The sequence below is a fragment of the Bombus vancouverensis genome, unplaced genomic scaffold, assembly GCF_051014615.1.
Source record: "Bombus vancouverensis nearcticus unplaced genomic scaffold, iyBomVanc1_principal scaffold0027, whole genome shotgun sequence".
In the NCBI taxonomy this organism is placed as follows: Eukaryota; Metazoa; Arthropoda; class Insecta; order Hymenoptera; family Apidae; genus Bombus; species Bombus vancouverensis.
The window spans coordinates 848,191-857,735 of NW_027468918.1; the positions used below are offsets into that span (position 1 = coordinate 848,191).

A 9,545-nucleotide genomic window follows, 5' to 3' on the forward strand; every position below is an offset into this window, starting at 1 on the left:
TGTGTGTGTGTGTGAGGACGAGAGCAAGAGCGAGCACGACCGAGCAGGAATGCATTGGCGAGGGTCAGAGTTGATCGAGACGTCGAAGCATAGAGTCGTTAGAATTGTCGAGTGTTAGAGTTGCTAGTGAGAGAGAGAGAGAGAGAGAGAGAGAGAGTTACCAAATATAAAAAATACGAGCGTTGCATTTAGTTTTCCTGTTAATCAAACATCGTTTCTCTGTCTAACTAATATCTGTATTTTCAATCCATTATTAATAAATTATAATTAATCGGACAAAATTACACCTTTAATATATTCCGATATTACAAATGGGGGCTCGTCCGGGATTGAATAAGACAGAGAACGACACGATTTAACGGAGCTATTTGTGCGGGAGTAGAAAAGAATAGAATAAAATGGCAAACGTTGAAGACGAACGATTGTCGGGTGAAGAGGATTTGACGCTGGAAGAGCTGAGGAGTAAGCTCGCACAGATGAATCTGCCTATATCCGGTGCGAGATCAGTGCTGGTTGCCAGGTTGAACAGAGCGTGCAAACCTGGTCGATCTACTCCTAAGGATTCGAAGCGTGGCGAAGAACCAGCAAACAAAAGATCTAAGAAGCAAGCAGAGAGCCGAACGCAGTCAAGAGGGAGAGGAAGACCTCGAGAAGCTGAGGACGAAAGAGCTGAGAGCGCGTCTCGTTAGCTTGGGGTTGAAGGTAACGGGAAGAAAATCCGAACTACGCGCGCGGCTACAGGCGGCCCTAGAAGGAAACGATGTATCGTCGGAAGAAGAGAGCTCCGACGAAAGTGAAGGCGAGGACGATAAACAAGGCGCGCGAGAATACAGGAGAGGCACGCGAGTGGTGTATCAGGACCGCGATGAGTATCACCAGAAGGTATGCGTCGGTTCGATGTTGAGTCTTAAAGACGTAGAAGACTCATTAGAGAAATTCAGCGGGGATGATCTGCTGAGTGTAAATCAGTGGGTGCAAGACTTCGAGGAAATGGCAGAGGTGTGGGGTTGGTCAGACGCCCACATGGTGGCCTATGCTAAGAAATTACTCGCAGGCTCCGCTCAGGCCTTCGTACGACAAGAACGATGCGCGAAGTCCTGGGCAAAGTTAAAAAAGGCGTTGAGGAATGAGTTTGAAAATGTAGTAAGCGACCAACAGATACATCACGAGTTATCCCATAGAAAGAAGAAAGCAGATGAGAGTCTGCAACAATATATGTATCAAATGTGCGGGATTGCAAAACAAGGAAGGGTTGATACGCAATCCTTGATAGACTACATTATTTAAGGCATTCCCGACGAGGTCGCGAACAAGACTGTGCTATACGGAGCCAGGAATATCGAGCAATTAAAAGAGCGTTTCAGGCGCTACGAAGCGATAAAAAGAGATATGGAGATGAGGACGAAATTTGAGGAGCCGAAGAGTAGCAGGGTAAAGCCGGTGGCGAAGCTGTCCGAAACCGAGAGGAACAAGGAACCCGGTCGATCTGGAGATGCGAGGAAGGCGCGATGCTACAATTGCGGTGATGCGGAGCACGTGTGTGCGGAGTGTCCGAGCAAGTCGAGAGGACCTAAATGCTTCAAATGTAGGGAGTACGGACACATCGCATCAAGTTGCGACAATTTGGGTGAGCACACAAAAAAAGTTTACAGCGTGTTTCGGTCGTTACAAACAAGGCGTGGTAAGGATGTTAAGATAGAAAATTTCGAATTGAGCGCGTTGATAGACACCGGTAGTGAGCTGACTCTAATGCGAGCAGATCAGCATGTGAAAATCGGAGCGCCCAGATTAAGTCGGGAAATCGTTGGATTTGGCGGTGTCGGTTCCGGAAGGAATTTTACGCTCGGGAAATTTTCGACGAACATTATTATAGACAATGAGTCGTACTGTATAACCATACACGTAGTTCCAGACACAGTGATGCAACATTCGCTTATTATTGGCGCAGACTTTTTGTACACTGTTGAAATAAGTATAAAAGGGGGAGAATCTTTTATTAGTAGAATAAAGGACGAAAATCCCGATGAGTGTTCGGAAGTCCTCAAGATAGATGTAGAGACACAGGCGAGTGAGATAGATTTGTCACACGTTAAGGACATGCAACATAGGCTAAAAAGAGATTTGAAGAGAACCAAAGCATTGCTAAGAGACGCTCAAACGATGCTGGAGAGATCGAAAGGTGACTCGACGGGTAAAGCAGCTTTACGACAGCTGAAGAACCAGTTAGAAGATGCAGAATGCGCTAGAGCAGTTGCAGTTAAAGCGAAACAGGCACTGGAGCAAGAACGGAATAAGACGCAGGCTTCGCTGCTGGAAGTACTGCGGCAACGTTCCGAAGCAGAAGATCGTGTTAATGTAGCTAGTCGCGAACGAACTGAGCTACTGTCGCAATTGGAAGAAAATAAAGAAGAGTTGGCAGAAGTTTTGAAGAAGTATCGGGCAGCTGTGCAGCAAGTGTCGGAGGAACGGAGAATAGTGGCAAGACACGTGGTGATTGGTAAAGTGGACCACGAGATGGTGTCCTCGTCGGATTCTTGCGGCCAGCAGGAGGACTTAGCGAACATCACGAGGAGGAAGAATCTGGCTAAACAACAGCAACAGGATGTTATTGATGATATTTGCGAATTTACTGAGAAGGATAGCGTTGCGGGTGTGAGGGTTGTTTCAAGTTTTCGGATAGACTCGAAGAGAGTGAATGCAAGGCGAACGAAAAGACAAGGGAAGTCGCACGCGCGAAATCCCTCCAATAATATCGATACGAAGATTCGATATACAGAGGATGTGGATGACGAGGACGACGATGGGATTGTCGAGGACACGATGAACGTGAAGACCTTCGAAAAAGAAGAGATCATAGTTTCGGTAGATGGTAAGTTGTTAACGTCTTCCATGTACGAACCGAGCCTACGAAAATGTCACGATGCTGCCACGACGATCAAAGCCCCTGACAAGAGTGAAATGGGTAAACAAACAACGGAGAGGAAGATAGAGGAAGAGCGAAAGAGGAGCAGTAGCATCGAGGACGAACAGGCCGCGGTGTTCCAAGAGGAACGAGATCAGCTGCGTGCGGACGCAAAGAGACGGATTGAGGAGATCCAAATCCGAAACAAGCGGGCGTATAACAGGAGACGCAAGAAGGCGACAGCATACAGGACGGGAGATCTAGTGGCAATCGAGAGGATGCAGAGGGGTCCCGGGCTAAAGCTGCATCCGAAGTTTCTTGGACCGTATCGGGTGATAAAAGTCCTGCGAAATGACCGATACATAGTGCAGCGAGAGGGGGAGCACGAAGGGCCACGTACAACTTCCACGGCAGCCGATCACATGAAATGGTGGAATGCTGACGATAGTGATGTAAGTGCGAGCGGCGATGATGAGCACATCTGAGGGCAGATGTGATTGTCAGGAAAGGCCGATTGTAATATCGTAGAATAGCTTTGATTGGAGATCGGCTGAAAATAGAAAAACCGTGTACGTCGTGTTTCTGTGGTTCGTTTACATTTAAGAGTGCTTACGTGACTGAAGGCACGTAGTTGGTAGTTCTTACATAGGTATGAGGGAAACAATAGACAACGTTAGAAGAAGGACTGTTTCGCTATTCAAGGCGAATCGAAAAGTGTGCGTGTTGCGAGAATCAGAGTTGATCGAGACGTCGAAGCATAGAGTCGTTAGAATTGAGTTGCGAGTGTTGTCGAGTGTTAGAGTTGCTAGTGAGAGAGAGAGAGAGTGAGAGAGAGAGAGAGAGAGTTACCAAATAGTTGTCAAGTTATTTGTTGTAAATACGAGCGTTGCATTTAGTTTTCCTGTTAATCAAACATCGTTTCTCTGTCTAACTAATATCTGTATTTTCAATCCATTATTAATAAATTATAATTAATCGGACAAAATTACACCTTTAATATATTCCGATATTACATTACCGTGATGTAATATTTATCATGCTTATCGTAAAACGAATCGTTGGAATATTCCCGAAGCTAACGAAGCATTTCCCAAAAGTTAAACCGAAGAAATTAACGCGAATAGTTAAGTGAAATGTTTCCATTAACTTGCTGACCAACCGGCAAATAAAAAATCATAAAAATTGTTTCAATGTGTTGAGGTCACGCATAACTTCTTTTTTCATTGACGATTACCAAACAGGTAAAATTTCGAAATTGTACGAAGGCCACGTGACCAGATCGTATTGGAATTTGAAGTGCATGGAAAAAGACAACTCGAAGTACAAACCTTGAGCTGTACTACTCGAAGTACAAACGTGAACTAATGGATGCAGAAAAGCAATTAACGCCAAACATCCGAACAGCATCTTGGAGCCCGTCATTGTTCTGAAATAAAAGAAGTGACGAATTAAAAAGACGCAGGACTAATAATAATAAAGGAAACTTAGTTCGTATTATAAATTGAATTTACATCAGAAAAGAAGCACGATCAAGCGAAACAGATCGTAGAAATGACAAATATCATCGATATACGTTTCAGTGTAATTTCACTTTTGAAAATTATTTAGTTTAATACGATCGTATTCATCGCTCTGAAACTTTCATTGTGCTGCAATTTGTGCTGCGTCTTTTTAATTTCTCTATCTTTCTGTGTTTTCGGAAAAATTACTTGAAAGATTAAGAATTGCTTGCCTTATTTTATTTTCGATTAGTTAGGATTTGATTATTCCAGGTAAGCTTTATTATTTATAACAGGTTTTATCACTTGTTTATTATTTAGGAGTTTGTTATTTTAGGATTAGTACCTTTTAGGATTTCTTATCCTTCGAGTTTCTGTTTCAGATATCTAGGTCTATTTCAAGATGTTTTATTACATTAGGATTATTTATTCGATTAAGATAATTTAAGAGTTTCACAATGTACAAAGAAATAATCGCGTGAAATTTAGATTTATGCTTTAAACGTATTAAACACGCGGTAATTTCAATGTCTATAGCCTCGAACGTGTTCTGATTAGTTGTGTCATTGTCTGTGACATTGAAATCACAAAAATCCATTGCAAGTGTGCTGTCATGCAATGTGGATGTAATTGGGTTTTTTGGGTATTTCCTGTATCATCTGATTTGTACAGTACTATTTTAACGCAAGGACAGGAAACTTATTATATATTTCCCATCCATTATTTGAATCGTTGTGAAGTGTAACGAATTATATTCGATTCGAGGAGATGTTAATGAATTACCCATTTCATATGTAATTACATGGAAATAAAAATCATTGCAAAAATAATTGATCTAATGACAACGGAATTTCCAATATTTTTTTGTTTCGTCACGTCTTTTTCATAATATATCTTTTATAGGTACGTGATTTATTAATCGTTCGAATGGAAATAATTATTCGTATAATATTCAAATGATTCTAGCCATAAAATAAATTAAAACGATACCTGTCAATGATATGCAATCTGCGTATGACGTCAACCTCGATCTATGCTTATACAAGAAATTTTATCAATCAATGACTAGATATACAATAATCAAATATTATAAAATTTCCTGAAAACCTTTAGGTGTTAATATTAAGGTGTTAATATCTTTAATATTTGCAAGTTATTGTTTAGCGCTAATTAGTTAGAATGTAACAAGTGGTGTACCAGAATTGAGATAATTAAGCCACACGAACAATCTTATTTAGATCTTTTTAATTTTTTAATTCTCTTTTGCTCCAATACTTTGTAAAATTAATCTTCATTAGCTACTACACATCATAGAATAACAAGAGATAATTTTTCTTATATAACGTTTCATTCATAAAATCTATCATTAAAGTATATCTTCATAAAAATATCATTCCATACTAACGGTATATTTGGTGTCATACGAGATAACAGTTACCAGTGATGACATATGTAACTTTATAAAGATATCTCGTTTTATTATATATTAAAAGAATGTACTCATTGCTGCTATATTTCAGATGAAAAAAAGGAGGCAACGATTTTACAGTAAAATCGTTCGTTTACAACTGATTCATTTACATTTCATGATAATACTGTGCATTCTGAATATGCTATGATTTGGTTTAAAATAATAAATAGTCCATTCTTGCATACTATTGTTCCAGCTTTACTTGTATTTTCGATATTGATATAAATAGAAAGACAATTAATGTCGTTCGAGTCTATTTTCGGATCATTTATATTACGTTTAATCCATATAGTTATTATATGAGACATAGTATCGTAAAATTTGGAAGAATAAAACGTTCGTACAGGATGTACATTTTATAAGAACTCCAACAAATCTGCGTGTGCACCTAAAATACAAACTGATAGTGATTGTTCATAAGTTTATATACATTATCTAATGTCAATCGAAGGTATCAATTCTTTTTCTCCATAAGAGTACTTTTTCATTTATATGTGTTCAAAAATACATGTGTTCAACCGTGAAGCATATGTCACTTACAACGAAAAAGAGTTTCCCTATACTTAATATTTCCTTTATATACCTATGAAAGTCTATTCTTCGCGTAGTATGAAGTTATGAATAAATCTGGAATATTGTTCAATCTGAAAAGAAAAATAACTTATTGACATCATTCATTGATACGAGATTCAGAATGTTTGTTTTGTCTTGCAGAGAAAGAAGGCAGCCCTTTCTTTTAATGTGAAATAGAAAGCGAAAATTTGAAAACAGATTTTTTGGAAATTTACTTGCAAATATCGTTTTCAATATCGTGATTTTCTTCCCAATGGTACTGTACTTTCAAATTTTCCAGTATCCCTCTAAAAACAAAAAGTCGAACCTCGTTATTATTAACGTAGGCACTACAAGGAAAAGAAGTATTAGAAAGCAGCTCCTTTTTATTATGGATTTCTTTATAATCATGTAAATAAGAAATTCCGGAAATTTTTTCCTCAAGAATTTAATTCTTGTGTTTTGATTGATAATTATTACACTGCATACTAACTTTTCGCATACTGTTCGCGTCTAACAATTTCCTAATAATAACTACTTCAAAATTACATATGTTCTTGCACGAATTCAAAAGTACGTATGATACAATTACAATTGATTCTAAAATAATAATTATTTAAAGATATTAAGATACTAATTAAACGTTTCACTATATTTCAAAATCTGGAACAACAAATTTTTATTTATAAAAAATGAAACTGTGTTTATATATTCTTTGTCATGATGCTATTTCTTATTACCATGTCGACATTTTTTAAAATTCATTTTGTTATCTCTACGCAATATGAAAATTCATATACTGCTTAATATTTTTTACATATTATCCATCCACCGCATGATATCTCCTGAAAAATCAAAATATTAATGTTATATTATTACAATGCTTCTTAAATTTCAATTTTTGACAAATTTGAAATCCAATATATTTTGCACAATTGTTATTTATCAAAAAATTCTAAGTTAGTAACTTTCTTTTCAAATGGCAAATAACATATACTTTGACTTACCTGTAAGTTTTTGTTCCTAATCATCATTTCCTCTTATAGAACATCATTATTGATCTTATAATTACTACCGGTGTCATAGATATTGTAGTGGCTACAACTGAATTAATAGAAAATGATAAATAACTGTGTATAACACTAACACATAACTGTGTATAACAATGACACATAACTTTTACTTACATATCAGTCGATAAGGGATTACTGTGATATCCTGTTGATGTTTCTTAAGGCACTTGATTAGGTGTGATACGGTATCATTCCTTATGGTATACTGTAGATAAGTATTTTAGAAAATGACAAGAATAAATCTAAATTATTCAGAGGTTCCAGTTTCGGCTTAGACATAAATACAGGACCATTTGCAAAGAAGGAAGGGTGCGTTTCTACAGCCTCGTTATAGTAACGAATACCAATATATAGTAATGAATACCAATCTCTGAATTACTGGTTACTAAACATAAATATCCTATAAAATTTAATATATTTCTTTAATTTTTAATACATACATGAGTTAGTAGTTCTAAATTATGAATCATCCTACCTGTGATATTACACTTTTCCTTATAATATCATCACTCAAGTGAACAACATTAAGATCATGTAAACCATGTCATCCTATCTTACTGTGAAGATACTTAGTTATGTTATCTAACATTATAAAAATATCATCAAATTCAAGTCCTTTTATTCACATCACATGGCCACGACGATCTGGTTCTTCGTTATATAATGTTCTAAAATTTGTCGTACATATAGGATGTACAAACCGTGATATCAAGGTATCAGTTCTTCCTTCCCAAGGGACAGTTTCATTAAAATTCTGATAGAATTAAAAATTAATTATTAATATTCTAACAATCATATATGTTAAATACATTATAGTCAACGATATATACCTGAGCGAATGTAGGGGTGATTCCTTGATAATTATAAATGTCATCAGCCCACGTCATTGTGTCACTTCTTTGTACTCCAGCCTCTGGATTAACAGCCTAAACAAACATACAAAATTTTATAGAAGCTGTACAAAATATAGTATATATGCGCAATATTGAAGCGTTCAAGGGGATATAAAGGTAATGTACATCACATACACGTGTACTCTCATGCAACAAAATACAATTAGATTTAATAGTATAAGCTCTTTTATTCATCATAATAGATTGGAAATTTAAGTGTCTTACGAGGGTGAGTAAAAAGTTACCCGCTCTGTCGGTGTAGAATTTATTTTAAGCAATTGTCAAAAAAGACATACATCATTTTTTGACATAATCACTCAATTTCTGTATACACTTTGTCCATTTGCTGAAGGACCTTCGTATTTTCTCGTTAAAAAATGTTTTGGGCTGAGCTGCGAACCACGAATGCATCGTCGTCTTCACCTTTTCATCAGCTTTCTCGGCATCCATCTCGCACAAACTTTTTAAAACCCAAATCTGTCGTGCACTATTGCATAAGCAGAGCCGTGGCTGATTTGCAAATGATTTGCCACATTATCCAGCGTCACTCGTCTATTCCATAGAGCATAAGTTCATGAGCACGTTCAATGTTGTCATCGTGGATGTGGACGGGCGTCCAGCTGTTTTTTCATAACACTTGTGCGATCTTCTTTGAACTTTTGTGCCCATTCAAACACACTTCGTGACAAAACACTTTCTCCATAATGTGCATTAAATCTTTGATAAATATAGGCATCAAACAAAACCTCCGACCGCAAGAAACGAATCACAGCATCCTGCACCGTTTTCATGCAAATCGCCATTGCAAAGCGCCATTACTCGCGCAACGGTCACAAACGAATTGACGTAACACAATGAAACCTACGCAGCAGCACTGAACAGATATTGACGTCATACGAAGAGTGCAGATGGATCAATACGGTCGACAGAAGTTTTAACTATCTGGAGTGCGGATAAATTTTTACCGAGAGTCGTATAGGAATCTATAATCTGTAAGTACACCTTTGGCTGAATGGAAATTTCTCTTACATATAGTCAAAAATGCAGAAACAGTGTATTGAATTGGAAAGTGATAAAAAATAAGTGAAGTTTCGAGGTTGCATGTGATTGCATGAATACACAGGACGTTTTTAGCGAATAAAAAATAATTTTGAA

The 9,545-nt window shown here is 37.2% G+C and overlaps 1 long non-coding RNA gene across 2 annotated transcripts; it reads right to left on the bottom strand.

The window, feature by feature from the left end:
- Positions 1-5,591: 5,591 nt before the first annotated feature.
- LOC143304223 (uncharacterized) lies at positions 5,592-9,193 on the bottom strand. 2 transcript variants are annotated; one of them, XR_013060926.1, is made up of 5 exons: positions 8,328-9,123; positions 7,612-8,251; positions 7,432-7,528; positions 6,661-7,269; positions 5,592-6,516 (listed from the first exon to the last, which is right to left on the bottom strand). It is a non-coding gene; the product is annotated as an uncharacterized LOC143304223 (long non-coding RNA). The 2 variants fall into 2 exon arrangements; XR_013060925.1 differs by lacking the exon at positions 5,592-6,516 and having other exon boundaries at positions 6,793-7,269; positions 8,328-9,193.
- Between the last annotated feature and the right edge of the window lie 352 nt (positions 9,194-9,545).